Raw genomic sequence first — 19055 nt, 5'->3', positions numbered from 1 at the left:
CTGTAGCCCTCCAGGCTCCTCTGTCCATGGGACTTCCCAGGCAAGAATACTGGAGTGGGTAGTCATTTCCATCTCCAGGGGATCTTCCTGACCCAGGGATCAAACCCGGGTCTTCTGCATCGGCAGGTAGATTCTTTACTGTCTGAGCCACGAGGGGAGCCTAAGCCACTTATTCCGGAGAAGGCAATGGCACCCCACTCCAGTACTCTTGCCTGGAGAATCCCAGGGACGGGGGAGCCTGGTAGGCTGCAGTCCATGGGGTCGCTAAGAGTCAGACACAACTAAGCGACTTCACATTCACTTTTCACTTTCATGCCTTGGAGAAGGAAATGGCAACCCACTCCAGTGTTCTTGCCTGGAGAATCCCAGGGACGGCGGAGCCTTGTGGGCTGCCGTCTATGGGGTCGCACAGAGTCGGACACGACTGAAGTGACTTAGCAGCAGCAGCAGCAGCAAGTCACTTATTCAATTCAATTTAGTAAATATTGTTTATTATCCACTAGCTTCTGCTTGGTATTGGGAAGTGTCTAAGGGTTAAATATCTATATATATAGTTGATCATATATAAATATGATGGAAAAAATTCAACCTGGTGTTTATCCCCAAAGAACTTTGGTTCTAACAAGAGAGTAGAACCCTTTACTCAAGTGCCTATAATTAAGACCAAATCTCTAGCCCTCTAAGAGGTTAGAAATTAAGTCCTACAAATGTGTGGGGGAGAAAGATGTCTTTGTGGGGGGTCCAGGAAGACTTCAGAGTGGAGGTGGTAGTTAAGCCAGGCCTTGAAGGAAGGCTGAGCAGCTTAGATGGGGAGACACAGGAACAGCATTCTGAGAGAGGGGAACGGCATACACAGAGGTTCAGAGGCAGGAGGACATGCTGCGTGAGAGTGTCGTCCAGGTCTCGGGAGCCTCGGGGGGCTGCCCGGGGTCTGGGGCGATGAGGCGGGAAGGCCAAGCCCAGCTGCCTGTCACTGAAGAGTCCCAGCATTCTCAAAGACTTGGCTCCTCAACCACCGAGGATATTCCATCGTCATTCTTCCTTTTCTTTATGTCGAGAAATCAAAGACTTTTATAAATGGCCCATCTGGTCAGCGTGTGATAACCGATGTAGCTGACAGAATTCGGGCCAAAAGCAAGAGATTGATGTCTTGATTAACTGGGCAGCCTTATCGCCCACGCACATATGATTTCCGTTAGTCTGTGCCGGGGTTGACAATGACCCCGGGTGGGAGCACAATGGAGGGGCCAGGCCTGGGTTCTGATTTCTTCTGTGCAGCTTACCCGCTGTGTGGTTTTAGGCAAGCCTCAGTCTCCTCCTGTGTCGGATGAAAACCACCCTCCCTCCAGGCTTGGTTTAAGGATTGGTGATGTTGTTTAAATCTGTACTGCCCGATTTGGTGATCGCCAGGCACATGTAATTGTTTAAATTTAAGATTTTTAAAAATATGTGTATTTGTTTGGCTGTGTCGAATCTTTGTTGTGGCACACGAGATCTCCGTTGCGTCATGCGGGATCTTTCATTGCAGCACATGGACTCTCTAGTTGTGGCTTGTGGGCATAGCTCCGTGACAGGTGTGACCTTAGTTCCCTGACTAGGGATCAAACCTGCGTCCCCTGCATTGCAAGGCAGATTCTTAACCACTGGACCACTCGGGAAGTCCCTAAATTTCAGTTCAGTTCACTCAGTCGTGTCCGACTCTTTGTGACCCCATGGACCACAGCACGCCGGGCTTCCCTATCCATCTCCAACTCCCGGAGCTTACTCAAACTCACGTCCATCAAGTCAGTGATGCCATCTGACCATCTCATCCTCTGTTGTCCCCTTCAATCTTTCCCAGCATCAGGGTCTTTTCTAATGAGTCAGTTCTTCGCATCAGGTGGCCAAATTTAGGTGGCCCTAAATTTAAGACATAATTAAAGCAAATCAAAGTTTCTCAGTGACACCAGTACATTCCAGGTACTCGCTTGTGGCAGGAAGGAATCACGGTTGCCACTTTGGAAGCCCCAGTCAGTGGAGACCTGGGAGACCCCTGGGGCCCCTGATGGAGGCAGACAGGATTGCGCCTCTTGCCACGCTGCCATCTCCACCTTCTCCTTGGCACTGGGGAGGTCTCACCCTCCCTTGCCCGACTTTGCGCGTCATGCTGGAAAGTTCGTGACTTGGCTCCATCCAGCCCACCCTTCCCCACTCAATTTCCCACCCACTCCCCTCTGCTTAGCTCCCTATTGAGCTGCTGGCCTCTGGCCCCTCCGTGTCCCGCCTCGGAGGTTCCCACTGCCCGTTGCTGGGGTGGGTGGGTGGGGGAAGGCCTCCCCTGGCAGTCCCCAGCTCCCAGTGGAGGTGCCGGCTGCCTGGGCCCCTCGAGCAGGGCGGAGATGATAGTTTGTTGTGACGGGGGCAGTGGGCAGCCTGCCCGCTCTAACGCGCCTGTATCTGGGCGCCAAGCATGCTGTTTGCACTTGGCCGGGCCTCAGGGTCTGGCCTGGTGCCCGCGAGGGCTGGCCTGCTTTGACACCCCCGGTTACCAAGGCCCGTCCTGGGCCTCTGCCTGGTCTGGAGCACCGGGAGCTCTTCATGGGCTGGGTCCTGGGGGCTGAGTGGGTACAAGGCTGGGCAGGCATAGGCAGGGGGCACACTCTGGAGGAGGGTCTCTCTGGGAGGGCCAGGCCTGTACGCAGCATTCACACCTGTGGGGAGGAGCTTTGGATCAGAGGTGCCAGGAAAGCTCGGAGTCACCTCCCAGCATCGTCCGCTCCCCCCGCCCTACTTCTGCCCCCTCCCTCATCAGCTGGGAGGTGGACGAACAGGCATCGCTGGTCCATGAGTGCTGCAGACAGGGGGGCCCCCCGGCAGGAGGTGAAACCTGTCTGAGATCCACGGCCAGTCTGGAGGGATCCGGTCTTCGACTGAGCAGCGTGCATTCTTTTCTCCCGCTCTGTCCCTCCCCATGGAGCTGCGAGGGCAGTAACCCCTGGCCCCTTTGCTGAGAAGGAGGCTTGGAATTCTAGTTCTGCCGCTTACTCCCCCTGTGATCCTGGCACGCCTCTTTGAGCCTCCTGTTCCTCCTCTGGGGAATGGGGATAATCATACCTCACTCTCAGGGCAATCATGAGGATTAGATAACTGGCCTCCTGAATGTTTCCAGAACATCCGAAGGGGACTTGACAGCTGCTGTTGCCTTTGCTCAGAGAGCTCTCCTTCCATGCACACGGGCACCAGCTCCCTTCACACATCCGTGCCGCCTTCCCTGATGACCTGTGCAGAATAGCAGCCTCCACCCAGCCGCTCCCTGGCCCCATCCCCCTGCTATAGTTTCCCTTCCAGCACTTCCAGTGTTTAACGAGTGCTCGTTTATGATGCGGCTGCTCCATAAGGGCAGAGAACATGCTTGGCTCATGGTACCTGCTCTCAGGACAATTTTTGGTTATCTTGCCTTCTTCTTCCTTCCTGGCACCTGATGGCCCCTCTTCGTTGGGCCTTTGCTGGTGCCAGGCCCTCCTTGTGCTGAGTATCACAGCTGAGCCCCGAGAAAGTCACAGGGCTCCCACCACGGCCTTGTCACCTCCGTATCAGAGATGAGGGGCGAGAGGTGCTGCAGCCAGTTACCCAAAGCCTCCCAGCTGGCACGTAGCAGAGCAGGGCCTCCGGCCAGGTTAACCCTAACCCAGAGCTCATGTTGTGCCGTCTCCTATGTTGGGTTAACAAGATCGGCGCCTTCGTCTAAGCTTGGGGCTCAGGATCCATGTTTGACAGGATCGAATGGATCAGGTTTAGGGATGGCTCTCAATGTTTTGGGGGTCCCCTGTCCAGCCCTTTCTTCTCCTCCTGTGATTGGTCAGTTAAAACTGCCTCAGAATGACAGGTGCCCTTTGTCTGGGGAGCCCTGGAGCCCAAGCCGAGGCCCCAGGGGCGGGGCTGGGAGCAGAGTGGGCCAGGTCCTGGCTGTCTCTGGCTGTCCGAGGGCTGGTGGACAGGATGTTCCTCCCGCCCCGGGCAGCCGACATTCCTGGTCGGAGGTGGCAGGCAGCGGGAGATTTATCATTTCCGGTAACCCGGTAACCCAAGTCCCTGGGAGGTGAATTCTCCCCGCCAAGGACACGCACCCGCTGGCTCGCCAGCCTGTCTTGCATTTCCTCTGCTGGGCCTGTCTGCCTGGGGGCTTGGGATGGGCCAGAGGGGCCAGTTCTCAGTCCCAGGGGTTGAGACGGGAGTCTCAGGCCTTGATCAGCCCATCACAAAGACCCTGCCTGTCACCGCCTTCCCAGAGTCCTCATCTGTGTGACCTGGACCCCAGCCTCGGGGAGGGGCATCATGGGTTGTGAAGGACCCCCGTGTTAGGAGCCAGGATGCCTGGGTCCTGAGTCTGCCTCGGCCATCACCTTGCAGGGAGATTTCTTCCTCTCTTCTTCAAGGTGCCACATCCTCTCTGAGTTACCCGGCACCGCTCTCAGAACTCTATGGACATAGTCCAGCCACTCCTTGTCACGATGCTGCCAAGGTGACGTCACCCAGCGGCAGTCTGGCACAGGTGGGGTGAGCTCCAGCCTCTCCAGCACTGGCGGGGCCTCCTTGATGGTCTTACTTTCCCTCTCTGGGCCTCGGTTTCCCCTTCTGATCAGTAAGCCTGTTGGGCTAGGTGATCCCTGACAGCCCAGGACCCAGGGCTCTGCTGGAGCCTTTTGTAGGTAGGTTTCCTTGAGCCCTTCCCTCGTGGCTCAGATGGGAAAGAGTTTGCCTTCTGTGCAGTGGACCTGGGTTTGACCCCTAGGTCAAGAAGATCCCCTGGAGAAGGAAATGGCAACCCACTCCAGTATTCTTGCCTGGAGAATCCCTTGGACAGAGGAGCCTGGCGGGCTACAGTCCATTGGGTCGCAAAAAGTCAGACACGACTGAGCCGCTTCTTTCTACTTTCTTCTTCCTTGAGCCCTGCCTCGCCTGTGAGGGAGCAGAACCGAGGTTATTCTCGCTGGGGTTCTGAGGCGCTTACTCTCTTGGCGTGTAAGGTCTTGGATGGGTAGGAGTAGGAAGAGGCAGAAAGGCAAGAAGTGACACTTAGTACCTGCTTCAATGCCTGACTCTGGACTTTAAGCTCTAGGGTTGTCCTGCCGAATCTTCGCAGCAGCCTTGTGAGGCAGCCCTTTTTATTCCTGTTTTACAGATGAGGCATCAGAAGCTCAGAGAGGTCAAGTGACTTGCTCGGGGCTGCACGGATAGGAAGTCGCCAGGCTAAAGGTCTCCAGTCATCTCTAAGTTGTGTGAGGTGGCCTATGGCCAGCACACATTTCCTAGGATAGCTTCGATTTATGAATCGAATAATACAAAAATAGTCTTGCCAGGGACTTCCCTGGCAGTCCAGTGGTTAAGACTCCGAGCTTCCACCACAGGAGATGTGGGTTCACTCCATGGCTGGGGAACTGAGATCCTACATGATGTGCAGGGGGGGCCAAAAAAAAAAAAGTTAGTCTTTCTGAAACACCATGAACATGTCCTAGAATTTGAAAGTCAAACTACATCTCCCAGGCTGCCTCTGACTCCCGGAAGTGGCCTAAGAATCCTTTGCTAAAATGTGCTCCCTGTTTGCTTCGGAAAATATGGTCAGTGGTAATTATGGGTGTGCAGGAGTTCAGAGGAACAAGAACCACGTGGGCTGCGGCAGGCTGGAAGGGCTTGGCACTGAGCTGACGGGGGAGCTGAAGGGGCTGAGGGGGGCCTGGGGTGCGGCCGGCCAAGGCTGAGCTCACAGGCTCCAAGAAGGCTCCCCGAAGGGCCTGCAGCCCCAGCCAGTTGCCAAGAAAACCACGAGACCTCTCCTCGGACCCCCTTCCTAGCCAGCCCCTCCCATCCCCGGCCCACCAGGGTCTCTGGGGCAGCCCCGGCTCCAGGCAAGACTTGTTCAACCCGCAGACCTTTGCTCCAGCCCCTCCACCCTCAGCCCAGCCTTCCCCCAGCAACTGGGGAAAGGGCTACGGGGTGGGGCAGCCAGGCCTGCGTCCTGGCCAGTAGGGCCAGTGGGGGCCAGGCACCCTGGGATTCTCGCCGTTGGCCGCAGGAGAACTGAGATGACCCCAGCCAGCCGGCTCCCACCCCTCCTGCTTGCGGGGCCCTTGGCCCCGAGGCCCCAGCAGCTGTCAGCAGGCAAGGGTGACAGAGGAGGGCCAGAGGTGACCTCTCAGCCTGTCCCTCTCTCCCTGCTGGGCCAGGCCCAGAACTCTCACCAGCTGTTGTCAGCAGCTGCCGAGCTTTGTTCCAGAGCCAGTACTGGGCACCCCAACCCTCTCCAGGACATCTTCCCACTGTCCTCCATAGCTGATGACCCTGGGGAGGGGCTGACTGGGGGGACGCGGTCACTTCCCTGAATTTCTTTGATTTCACCAGCGACCCAAAGGAGTCAAAATAAATGCTCCTATTTTCATGGAAAAGAAAACAGTCCCAGAGAGGCCAAGGGACTTGCTCGAAGCCACACAGCTGCAGTCAGCCTCCTGGCTCCCAGCTCAGTGCTCACTTCGCTGCCTTTTGGAGTTGGCGGGCGGGGGGGTGGGGGGGTGGTGTTTTTGTGAAGGATGATAGAGACCTCAGGGTTCCTGGGCTTGATTCCCAACTTGGCTGCTTCATAATTTTAGGACCCCAGGCCAGCTCGTGAACCACTTGGAGTGGAACTCGCATTTTCTTGCTTGTAAAACAACAATAGTACCTACTGCTTGGGAGTGTTTGGCAGATTAAATGAGATAATCAATGTAAAGTTACTTAGCATAAGGCCTGGCATGGGCCAAGTGCCCAAAATGAGATCTGGCAGTATTATCACCAAAGAGTATTAGCCACCTGTGTACTCAGCACTGTGGGTGGTTCTGTCGGGGTTCCAGACACATTCCACAAATATTTATACCAGCCAATAAGTATTTATTTGGCACCTACTGTGTGCCAGGTGCTAGGAAAAAAAGAGCAGTGACAAAGCAGAAAAGATTCCCGCCCTGCTTACCTTCTCCCCCACATGGTAGGTGGGAAGACACAACTTCCTTTCAACCACAGAAGCCTCCAGGTACTTTTACACGTACTGGTGGTATTATCCATGTTCTGCAGACGAGAAAACTGCAAAAGTGCAAAAAGGGCAGACTGAGAAGATCAGTGGCTGACCAGAGGCCAAGAACCAGCCCCTCCAAGGGGCTTAGGCAGTGGCCCCTGAGGGCTTCCTGGAGGAGGAGGCACTTGTAGGGCATCCCTTGGGGCCTGAAGGCCTTGGCGAAGAGGTTGGGACCCAGCCACCACAGTCTGAGCAGCAACAATTTCAGGAAGGTCTTGCGGAGGTCACGGCCTCCTGTTCCCCAGGAATGAGGCCCAGCCAGAGCTGTAAAAATACCCCCCATGCAGCCCAGAATAGCCCCTATTGTCTTGGCTTGCGCCTGGGGGAGTCCAGGAGACTCCCGAAGGGAGGCTGGTCTTGGAGGTGGGGGAGCAGGAGGAGGTCGTCAAGCACTTCCCTGTATGGTGCGGGTAGTGTTTTTGCAAAGACTTTTCCACTGGCTCCTGCGGGAAGGCCTGCCTTGTGGAAAGGGTGGGGCAGCTGCCTGGACTCTTGCGTGAGCAACGTGCAGCGAAGGGGGAGCCTGGCGGGTGGGGGACTCCTGGAGAGGGCCGGGTGCCCAAGTGGAGGTGCTCCTTCGTGCCCCAGGGATATGTGTGCTTTGGCCCACGGGGGCCCTCTGCCGTGGGCGGGCCTAGCCGGGTCCCCTGTCCCGGGCCTCCTGGCACCCTCCCCTGCTCTGGCTATTTCGGGCACTGGCTGTGTTCAGGGATGGGGAGGGATGGGTAATCCTGCCCAGACCGAGGATGCTGGGGGCACTCCCTGGACCTCCGTTCCAGGCTCTCGCATCTTTGATCACTGGAGCCTCTGCCCCTGGCCTCAGCCTCAAAGGGTCAGTGGACTTGGGTGGGATGCTGGTCCCACTGTCAAGGGCAAAGAAGGGTGCCAGATAACAGATAAACCTTTACCCTCGGGAAATTCATGGTCTCAGTATCTGGAATAGTCGTGCTTTTTCTAAGCAACAGGTTTGTTTTCCCCTCCTGGGGCGCAGAATCCAAGGACTGGTCAGATTTCCTTCTTCCCACTGGCCGCTGGAAAGCTTAGAACCAAATCTGTTGTCACTTTCCCAGATGTCCAGAAATGAGCACATGCTTTCTCCCTCTTCACTCACTCCCTTCTGGGCCCTGTCTGCTGCCCCCAGGTTTTTCTTATGCATGTTGAGTTGACTTTTCTCTTGTTTACATCTTTGTAAGCTGCTTCCAGTCTTTCTGGAACAGGGTGGTGGGGGAGGTATAAACAGATAAACGATGATAATGAAGATGGTAACCCTTTGCGGGTCAGTTCCCTGACGTCTGCGCCTTCTGACTGGTTCTGACTTTGTGATTGCCTACGCGAGCCCCCCCCTCTGTGCTGGGGGGAGTCACAGTCCAGAATTTTAGAAATCCTAACATTTCAGGATCTTGATGTCATAAAATGACAAAGCCAGAAGGAACGTTTGGGATCATCTAAGCTGAAAACTTTTAAACTTATTATGAAGCAGTGACACCCTTGTTTCAGTCAGAATAATAGTGATGTGCCGCAAACCAAGTCACTTCAGTCGTGTCCGACTCTGTGACCCCGTGGACGGCAGCCCGCCAGGCTCCTGTGTCCATGGGGAGTCTCCAGGCGAGAATACTGGAGTGGGTTGCCACGGTGCGGGTTCGATCCCTGGGTTGGGAAGACCCCCTGGAGAAGGAAATGGCAACCCATTCCAATATTCTTGCTTGGGAAATCCCATGGACAGAGGAGCCTAGCAGTCTACTGTCCACGGGGTCGCAAAGAGTTGGACATGACTGAGTGACTAAGAACCTAGCACCTCCTGGGCAAAATAATAGAATTTTGATTAAATACTCTTCTATTTTTATAAATTTTATAAAATTTGTTGTTATTTTATAAATAACAAACACAGAGCCTTCACCATGTGCTAGTACCTACCGTATGTAGCATTTTGCATTCTTATTTAATTTTTGCAACAACCTTATGGAGGTAGGTACTCAATATAAATGATCATACCCATTTTACAGAGGAGGAAACAGAGGCCCAGAGAGGTGAAGTGACTTGCTAATCAGGGACTGCCCCAGACATATTATGTAGGAGGTCAGAATATAAAAATGGGAAAAGGTGGATTTGTTATGTATTGAGGTGAGTATTGTCCCTGTCCCCCACCACTGCCTCACCCAGTCTCTAAAGGGGCCCCCGAGTCTGCTGAGGACAGACTGGAAAACTGGCGATCTAGGGCTTGCTGCATCATTTGAGAAGGGAGCCTGGGGCCCAGAAAGGGAAGGGGCTTGCCTGAAACAGTGGGGTGAGCTGGAAATCCATTCTGCATCCCTCTCAGCCTGCCTGCCACCTGGAGGACCGCCAGCCCCTCCAACCTCCCCTTGCCCCCAGCAATCCCCCAACCCCATCTCTGCACCCAGTGGCTGGGCCCTCCCTTGAACGCTCAGCTCCCTTTATCTCTGGGCGTAGGAACCTGGAACCTTCTCCTCCGTCCTAGGCCGCTGGCCGTGGTCAGGTGGGCCACCCTCCTGGTCCCCTCTGAGGGATTCGTCCTCTGAGAGGGCGGCTGATGGCCGGGGCGGGCAAGGGCAGCTCCTGTTTGGGTTTTCTCGTACCCTCCAGCCCCCAGCCAGCGGTCACCTCTGCGCTTCCTTTGTTGGCACATCTTGTGGGGCCTTGGGGCTTCTCTGTCTTCAGGAACCCCCTTCTTGAAGCCCCTGTGGTGTCTTATAGCTTACATCTGAAGCCTCCCTTGGGCAGAGCTAGTTGGCAGCTAAGCTGAGGGAAAGGTGAATGTTTGGGCTGGATATTCCCAAAGGGAGTTCTGTGATAGTCCCATCAGGTCTGCATGAGAAAGGGTTCCAAATTAAGCAAGTTTGAGCAACACTCAATAGTTGTTCCCCTCCCCCCTTTCCTCATTGTGGTGTTTGGGACGTTTAGGACTTTAGGAACCAGCTAAGGTTTGTGCAGCCAGCCTTTCCCAGATGTCTTTGTCTGCACGACCTTCCCCCATAGCTATTCCTGTCCAGAATTACTGTGCACTGGGATGGACGTTAGTCATAAGGAGAGGGGCTGGGGTCCTTCAGAAGGAAGGGGCCCTTCCTCTTGCTTCCAGCTCTCTTGCCCACAGGCCTGTCTTCAACCCTGGGCTCGGCCCTGCCTGCCCGCCCCCCATCCCCCAACATGTTCCCCCTTCCAGGAAACAGATGAGGAAAGCCCTAGGGGTGGGGGGAGCCAGCCTTTCTGGCTGCAGCTGTTGGGCTCCCGTTCCAGCCTGTTTTTTCCTGTTGCCGATGCCCACGGGAGCAAGCAGGAATGGAGTCACTGTGGCCTGGCTCCCTGGCTGCCTTGCACAAGGCCCTGCTGTGGGCCTGCTTCCCTCTGAGACCCCCCACCCATTCCCTGGGATGCTGGTCTGGGCAACGGGCAGGTCTCTCACCCGTGACCATGGGCAGCTTCTTGTTCCCCCAGAGATGGGTCTCCTGGCTAGAAAGCTCTAGGCGTCAGAGAGAGTAGGAGGAGGGCTCAGGTAGAACAGAGTTCTCACTCTGGAACCAGGGGCCTGCCTTCAAAGTATTGGCTCTTTCAACTCTATGGCCATGGGCAAGTCACCTTTCTGAGCCTGTCTCTTGATTTGTAAATCGTATTCATGCATTAATTTAACAGAATTATTGAGCATCTATTGTATGCCAGGCACTTTTAGGGGCTGGGAATTCAGCAGTGAGTAAAATGGACAGAGTCCCTGCCTTCGTGGAGCTGATTGATTTTCCACTGGGAGAGACAGATGGTAAACATGTAAATGTATGTACAGTTGAGGTGGTGAGGTGCTCTGAAGCAAGGTAAAGAAAGTGACGGCCAACTATGATGGATTCTGGACCTGGGGTATAGGCAGGGTGGGTCTCTCTAAAGGTGACATTTGAGCAAAAACCAGAGGAAGAGGAGAGTGTACACCCGAGGATGGCATCCCAGGCAGGGGACATAGCAAATGCAAAGGCCCTGAGGTAGGAGGGTGCTTGGTGTGTCTGTGTCTGAGAACTGTTGAGACAAATGCGGCAGAGAGTGGGGAGGACCCAGTAAGAGGTGAGATGCAGAGATGTGCGTAAGTATACATGTGTGTGTACGTAGGTCACACAGGACCTGGTTGGCCATAATCAGGGCTTTTTCACCCCCCTAATTCTTGGGCTTCCCTGGTGACTTAGATGGTAAAGAATCTGCCCCGAGTGCAGAAGACCCAGGTTTGATCCTTTGGTTGAGACCATCCCTTGGAGAAGCAAATGCAACCCTCTCCAGTATTCTTGCCTGGGAAATCCCAAGGACAGAGGAGTCTGGTGGGCTACACAGTCTATGGAGTTGCGAAGAGTCAAACACAACTGAGTGACTAACAGTTTCACTTTCACTTTTGATGAGTTGAGAGCCGTGGAAAGGCCCAACCTCATCGGTTCAGGTTCATCGTTTATTAGTGGCATCTCATTTCATCAAAAATACGTGCAGCACTTCCCCCATGCTTCCATAGTTCTGGAACTGTGCTATGAACTTCATTCATGAAGTCCGTGGGTCGTGACCCCGGAAGGCATGGGCACTTGGTGTGGCTTTGGAGGCCCACAGATGCCCCAGTGTTCCATGGCAGCAGGGCCACCCAGGAGCCAGGGAATCTGAGGCCCGAGCCAGGCCGTGGGCAGCAGGCAGGCACGTGGACGCCACAGGCGCTGCTGGCAGCAACAGAAGCTTGGTGGATGACATTCAGCCCCTAGGGACCTTCTTGCTGGGCCACCCAGCCCGGAAACTGCTCCCGCTTGGCCACGCCCTCCGCTCTGGCCCCATCTGCCACTAGGTGAGGCAGGGACGTTGCCCGGCTCGGACTCAGGGTGTAGGAGCAGGAGGAGAGACTGGGGGCCGGGGGGACCGGGAGAATTAGGCTCCGTGAGCTGCCCCGTAACGGCGGCACACGTACAGGCACCGCTCTTTAAGTGGAAAAGCCCATTCGCAGGCTGGTCCCTCGGATCCTCTGCCGCCTGGCTCACCATGTCCCACTGCCGCAGACTTCTTCCCGGCCCCCAGCCCACCTTTCTTCCGCCTGGTGCACGCTCACTGTCCCTTCTCCATCCTGCTTAGGCGCGATCACCTTTAAATCCAGCTGAACTGCCATTTCCCCTGGGGAACCCTCGCCAGTCTCCCCCCCACCTCCCTGCCCCAGCTTCCCCCCATCCGCCGCCAGCCTTGCTCTAAGTGGAGGGACCCTTCTCTGGGCTCTCCCCAGCCTCCTTCCTTCCTCTGCAGAGGTCTCCTCTCACTGTGTTGACATCACTCGGTTTGATGGTCTGTGTTCCACACAGCACCCTGACCATCTGCTTCCTCCTGTTATCCTCAGGGCCAGCGCCTAGTTGGTGCTCAGTAGGTAGAGGTCAGAGTGACTTGAACTGCACCTTAGGGGGCAGGTCTGATTGATGATTCTTGGTTGTTTTTTTTTGAGCAGAGGAGGAAGCTGAGGCCACCCAGCCAGAAAGTGACCGAGGTGGCCTGGAGTCGGGGGTGCCCACCCTCTGCGCCGCACCGGTCACCTCTCTCTGAGACTCAGGCATAGAGTGTTCTTGTTCAGCTGTGGCAGCCTCAGGTCCTTTTCGGTGCCCGCCCCAGCTACTCTCCAGGGGCCTTCAAGGCAGAGCCCAGGTCAGGTCCACTTGGAAAAGGGCCAGACAGATCCAGGGCCTTCGGCCACACTTCCCAAAGCAGGTCACCTCTCCTTCCGCTTGTGTCCCCCTCAGCAGAGAACTGAGACCCGGAGGGATTGTCAACCAAGGGCAAGGTGTCCTAGGATGGGTTTCAGGGTGTGAGACTCAGTCCCCTACTTCCCTCAGGGTGAGGTGTTAGCGCCTCAGTTTTACCAGGGGAGAAATATGAAACCCAGCGATCATCCTGGCACATGCTAGCTGTGTCTTCTTGGGCAAGTCCTTGCTTTCTCTTTTTCACTTTTTTTTTGGATGTGGACCATTTTTAAAGTCTTTATTGAATTTGTTACAATATTGCTTCTGTTTTGTGTTTTGGCCTATATGACCACTAGGCATTTGGGATCTTAGCTTCCTGACCAGGGATCAAACCCTCACCCCGGCTCTGGAAGGTGGATCCTTTACCATTGGACCATCAGGGAAGTCCCCTCACTTTCTCTTTCTGAACTTTGCCTTCCTTTGTCAGATGGGCTAATTCCTAGCTCAGGCTTCTTGGGCAAGGTTGCTCATTCATTCATTGATTCACCATGCCACTCAATCACTAGGTATTAACTGAATACCTCCTCTGTGTTATCTGTTTTGAAGATGCACCAGTGATCGAGACATTCATTCACATTGACCTAGATGGTTGCCGTTTGCTAAAAGGGAAGGGTGTCAAAGAGCTTGTGCAAGGCGACATGGCGAGCTCAGGGCAGGGCTGGAATGAGAAGCCCCAGGCAGCAGCTTCCCGCTCCCCCGGCCTCTGTTGAAAGCCCTGACCGGGTGGGGGCCCTGGCTGGAATGCTGCCTTGCTAGGTTCCGGACCGCCGTGGTACAGAGGGCAGGGGTCAGAGCGAGAGGCCTGCTGGCCGCCGTGCCTCTGAGCTAGCACAGGGGCCCCGCTTTCAAACTGGGTTTCTGTTGCCTGAGCTGTGTGACTTTGGGTAAGTGACTTCACCTCTCTGAGTCTCTTTCCTTATTGCAGTGGGGGAGTCATGAATATCTTGCCTATGAGGCTGTGGGTTTGTGTGCAATAAGCCATGTATGGGCCTCCCCTCAGCTCCTGCACAGGAAGGCCCTTGATGAGCGGAGGAAAGCATCTCCTCGCTTGGCACATCGGTGTTCTTCCTGGCCACCTGGCTGGCGAACGTCCTGCTGCCCTGGGAGCCCGAGTGTGGGAAGCTGGCAGGGCTCCCGCGTGGCACGGGCAGTGCAGGCATGCCTGAGGAGGCTGCGGCCACCTCCTTTCCGGCCCGGCGCCCCTCTCAGCCTGCCAGGGGATTAAAGGCCTTTTGGCCTTTGTGTCGGGCCCTCCCGCCCCTGGCAGTTTGCACAACAAACTGCTGCCCTGACAGATTCCTTCCCTTTTGCCGTCTGCTGCCCGGGGACAGGGTACCCAGTGGCCTGGGGGTGGGGCATGGCACCTTGGCCCCTGCGTCCGGGGCCAGGGTTGTAGCAGAGTGTTGGGGGTGGGAGGTGCTCGCATTCTGGGGTTCCTGGGGAGCCCGCATCATAGCAGAGTGGGGGGGAACTTGTCTGAGTTCGGGGCCCTTGCTGGAGATTCGGAGGGGCTTGGGGGACAGCATCTGCTGGTCCCTCCTCCGTAGATGGGGGAGGGGGCAGAATCTGCGCTGGCAGAAGGCAGGTGGGCAGGCGGTGGCTCGTTTGCCCCCCCGCTCCCCCCCCCACCCACTGTCTCTGGATTTTGATGGAGTGAGCTCACTCCAGCCCAGATGCCTGGAGCCTTGCCCTAGGCGGCTACAGGCTCCCTGGGGACTGCGGTGCTCAGACCTTCCTGCCCAGCTGGGGTTGGGGTGGGGGAGTGGAAAGCTCAGCCCCAGGCCTGGACCACGGAGAGAGTGGGTGGGAGGTGGGCTGGCTGCCCAAGACCTGTGAAGAATGTCGCTGGAGAAGCCTGAAGTTCCCCCCAACCAGTCCTCCCAGAGTCAACCTCAGAACAGGCAGGCAACTTGAACCCTCAAAGCAAGCTTCCCGCTCAGCCAGGCTCTGCCCAGCTAGCCAGCCCAGGGCCCGGGCAGAGGAGCCAGACTCCTCCCTTCATCCCAGACCTGAAGGTGACCCTGCGCCTGAGCCCACGTCCCACACTCCCGTGCATCCCCGATCACCTCTCAGCTCTTCACCTCTACCCTGAACCCGCTGCATGATGCTAATTCTAGTGCTTATTGAGCACTTACTGTATACCAGGCAGCAGGCAGAGGGCCTTACCTGCTTGATCCCATTTACGCAAATGATCCTCTCTGAGCCTCAGTTTCCTCATCTGCAAAATGGAAATAACAATTGTAAGTTCACAGTCTCCTAATCAAGACCCATGAGGTCAGCCATGTTTTGGAATTCAGAAGTCTATGAACTCGAGAAAGGTAACAGAGTGATTCAGCTGGGGTGTGACTTCCTCAGTAGAGTTTGGGGCATTACCCTATACTCAAACACATGAATACTGCTGCAGCAAAACCTGTGACTATTCACTCTACGTGGAGTGAATAAGCTATTCGTAGCCTCATGTCGACTTAGGTCAGGACTTGACACCAAAAGAGCTTGCTATTAACTTATTAAAAAAGAAAAATAACCCCACTCATGGGTTTCAGAACTCCTTGGATTATCACAGATGAGGGATAAGAGCCCTGTAATGCCAGCCACCGCTCCCCACCCCCCCAACCTCAGCCCCCACCGCCGAAACCTGGGTTGCTGTGAAGATTAATTGAGGTGGTACAGGCAGTGTTTAGGACAAGGCCTGACATCAAGAAAGCCCTCAGTGGACAATAACCGTTCTGACTGTCATCTCTTTACCGTCCCCCAGCTTCCTACCGCTTTGATTTTAGTAGCACCAGAAACTCTTCTATACACGTGACCTCTGTGAGATCCTGTAATCCTCACTTAAAAACTCCTTTTTAAACCCCCCACACCTTATATCCTCTATCTGTATCAGGACCTGCCCTGGCGCCCCAAATCTCTGCCTTCGGTACCCCTCTGCCATGGCTTGACCTTTCACTCCCACACCCTTCCCAGACATCCTTGGCTCCCTCCCTTGGTTGGCATCCTCACCCAGGCCAGGAGAGGAAGGCCCAGCCTTTGTCCCCTGTCCCCCAGGGCCTTTGCGGGACTTGGACCTGGAGCTCCACGTGTGACCGCATCCTCACGGGAGGGCCTGCCTCTGGGGGTGGTTGTCTCCCCGAAGTCCTCTGCCTGTTTGATGCACCGCCTGTCTGGTCTCACCCTGCCTGTGTTTGGGGAGTGCCTGGCCTTTGGGGGATGCACCTTGCCCACACCTCCACCCCGTGAAATTGTTCCCAACCCTCCAGAATAGTCCTTGGCCGGTATGAGTCAGTTGCGCGCCCCCCTCCCCTCGCCTGCAGAGTCTGGAAAATCCCCCTCTCTGCTTGCCTCCTTCCTCTCTGCCCCAGCTCTGCCCTCTGGACCCCTCCTCTCGGGCCCCGCCATCCGGCTGCAATGCCCGCCCGTAGTGCTGGGTTCCTCTGGGAGGAAGCAGGGCTCCCTCCAGCCGGAGACAGGCTTGGGGGCAGGAAACCTGGGCTCTATTTCTGCCTGTGACCTTGGAGCTACTGGCGGCCCTCGCTGGGACCTTAAGCACCCACTGTATGCGTCCCGGCTGCTGCCGGCTCAGGCGTCCCTGGGAGCTGGTCCCGTTGGGGATGGAGGCCGGCCAACCTCTTGGCTCTGCCCGCTGCTTCTGCCCTCACGGCCAGCCTGGAGGCCCAGCTCCAGCCCCACCTCCTTTCCTGGGGAGCAGGGGCTGGGGGTAGGGTGCTCCGAGGCCCTGGGTCTAAGCCTGCCAGCCCGTGGGGGCCATTCACACCCGCTCATCCCTCTCGGGTCACTGTCAGGGTCAAGTGACACCGCAGCTAAGGAAACGCTCTGTAACTGTGAACTGCAGTGTGGCTGAGTGGTTCTGTGGGAGCGGCTCCTCGGTGACTTGGGTGGGTTCGCTCCCTCCCCAGCCTTGGCTGCAGAGGTGGTGTGGCACAGTGGTAAGGGCTTAGATGTTGGAGCCAGACCACCAGGGTTCAAATCCCAGCTCTGCCCACATTCCTGACTCTGCTTACATGTCCCCGTCTTTATGGTGGGGCTCCTTGACCCCTAACCTGGGTTAACACCTACAGCATCCTTAGAGTGCCTGGTGCGTAGGAAGTGCTCAATAAATGTTGGTTCTTTTTATTCCCCACGTAGACCCTGGACTTTCCAGGTCTGAATCGAAATTCCCTTCAATGATCAAGTCTCAGACTCTTTGGGTCTCTTTCTGGAAGCTACTTTCCGGTCTGGCGGCATCTCCCTTTCCAGATGTGAAATACAGCTGCTAAAACCTTTCGGTCTTCAGCTTTTCGCAAGTGAAGTCTCTGCTCTTGCTGACTGGTCCCTCGCTGCAGGCCCCTATCTGACCCTAAAGCCTTAGACTGTGGGGTAGGGGCTGTAAGTGGGGGCAAGCTGGCATGTGACGAGCCCATTCCCCAGGTTCCCTGGGGTGGGGGGGGCTCCGGTCCAGGGCCCGACATGCTCTGGATTCTCCCCTCTCACTGCAGATGTGTGTTCCCAACATTTTTTCCAAGATGAATCTCGTGCTGCTATTTCCTGTCCAGTCCCAAGCCCCAGTGGCCTCTGCCTCCCTGCAAAAAGCCCTGGACCTCGCTCACCACCAGGGTTTTCCTTTCCAGACAGTGGCCTAGTATCTGTGGGGTGCCAGGAATCTCTGTGCCCCAGGTATGCCATCCACGGCCTCGTTTGCCTGGGGAGGGGGAGGGCTGGCCGTGACACAAAGAGAGCCCTCCCCAAGTGGGGAGGGTCCTGCCCCGCCAGCCTCCTCTGCCCAGAGTCAGTGCCCCTGCACCAGCCCTAGCCTCACACTCCCCTTAGATCCATCAGGGCCTGCGTAGGGCCCACCCAAGGGATAGGGAGCATTGCTCTCCACCCCGAGCCAGGAGAGGAGGGAGAATCCCTGATGCTGGACCAGGCTTGTGGTTCTTAACCAGTGTCAGAATGCCTGAGCCGGCGGGACATTAACCCTCCCACCTGGGGTGGGGAGGTGACTCAGTGTCTCTGAGGAAGAGCCCAGGAATCTATTTCTCACCAGCTCCTGGACGTTCTAAAGCGTATTCCTGGATGCAGACCTCATGGGCACGGCCCAGAAGTCCACTGGCCACCCAGGGCAGGAATGGGCACTTGACCAAAGGGAGAAGAAGGGGAGGAGGGATTTGCCCATGGATTGTGAGGGGAAGGGGCTTAAGGCCATAGCAGGGGATAGACGCGGTCAGTGTAGACCTTACACAAGGCTGGGTAGCGCTGACAAAAAAAAGATGACCAAAGGAGGGACATACACACAGACTGCCTGGGGCTGAGTGGTACCTTCAGAGCAAAGTCATGCTCAGGAAGCAGCTGGAATGAATAGGTGATGACACTTTTGTCCATTCGTTCAAGCGCTTATTGAACATGGGGTGCTGAGAAGGCAGAGATGAGCTCATCACAGTCCCTGCTTTCGAGGTGTTGTCATGCCAGTGCAGGTACAGCCCTTCCACCGTGAGCCCCGGACGGTCCAGAACCCAGCCTGGGGGCAGAGGAGTCAACTACTCCTCCCAGAAGAGAGTTTCTTTTGAGTCATCTTTATTGAGGTATAAATTACATGCAATAAAACATACCCATTTTAAGTGTACAGTTCAGTAATGGGAATGAGATGTATCGATTATATACCCGGGGGACCGTTACTCCAAAAGGTTTTCTGTGTCCCTTCCCGGCCGGCCCCACCCCACCCCTGTCCCAGGCAACCACCCATCTTTCTGTCATCATAGGCTAGACTTATCCCCCGCCCCCGGAGTTTTGTAGAAGTGGAATCGTACAGTATGGCGTTTTCTCTGTCTGCCTTCTTTTGCTCAGCACAAAGTGTTTGAGATTCATCCCTGTTTCCAGGCCTGTGGGAATGTGTTCTGTTTTGTGACTGAGTAGTTAGAGGAGGTGGTGGTGTTTAGCTGAGTTTCAGAGGATGGATGGGAGTTAGCCAGATAAACAAAAGGAGGAACGGCATTCCAGCAGAGGGACCAGCATGAGAAAAGGCCAGAGGCTCTAGGGACGTGGTCGGTGCGAGGGAAAGGGACTGTCTGGTTTTTTCCTTCTCCTTGGGTGTCTCTCCTTGTCTAGCCAGTGAGAGCTGGGTTTGGTTTTTACAAGGGAGCCTATTTCCTTCTGGCCGGGCTGGGCTCCCCAGATAGGGCTGAGGCCAAGACACTCGTGCCAGGCCATCTGGAACTGCGCTCTTGTGCTTGGAGACACTG

The 19055-nt window shown here is 55.8% G+C and overlaps 1 protein-coding gene across 6 annotated transcripts in view; it reads left to right on the top strand.

Moving 5' to 3' along the window:
- The window catches only part of HSPG2 (heparan sulfate proteoglycan 2), a 107956-nt gene that overhangs the window by 15922 nt on the left and 72979 nt on the right, over positions 1-19055 (top strand). The gene's annotated exons all lie outside the window — the stretch shown is intronic.

The sequence above is a fragment of the Cervus canadensis genome, chromosome 24, assembly GCF_019320065.1.
Source record: "Cervus canadensis isolate Bull #8, Minnesota chromosome 24, ASM1932006v1, whole genome shotgun sequence".
In the NCBI taxonomy this organism is placed as follows: Eukaryota; Metazoa; Chordata; class Mammalia; order Artiodactyla; family Cervidae; genus Cervus; species Cervus canadensis.
This window is presented reverse-complemented; position numbering and strand designations above follow the sequence as displayed.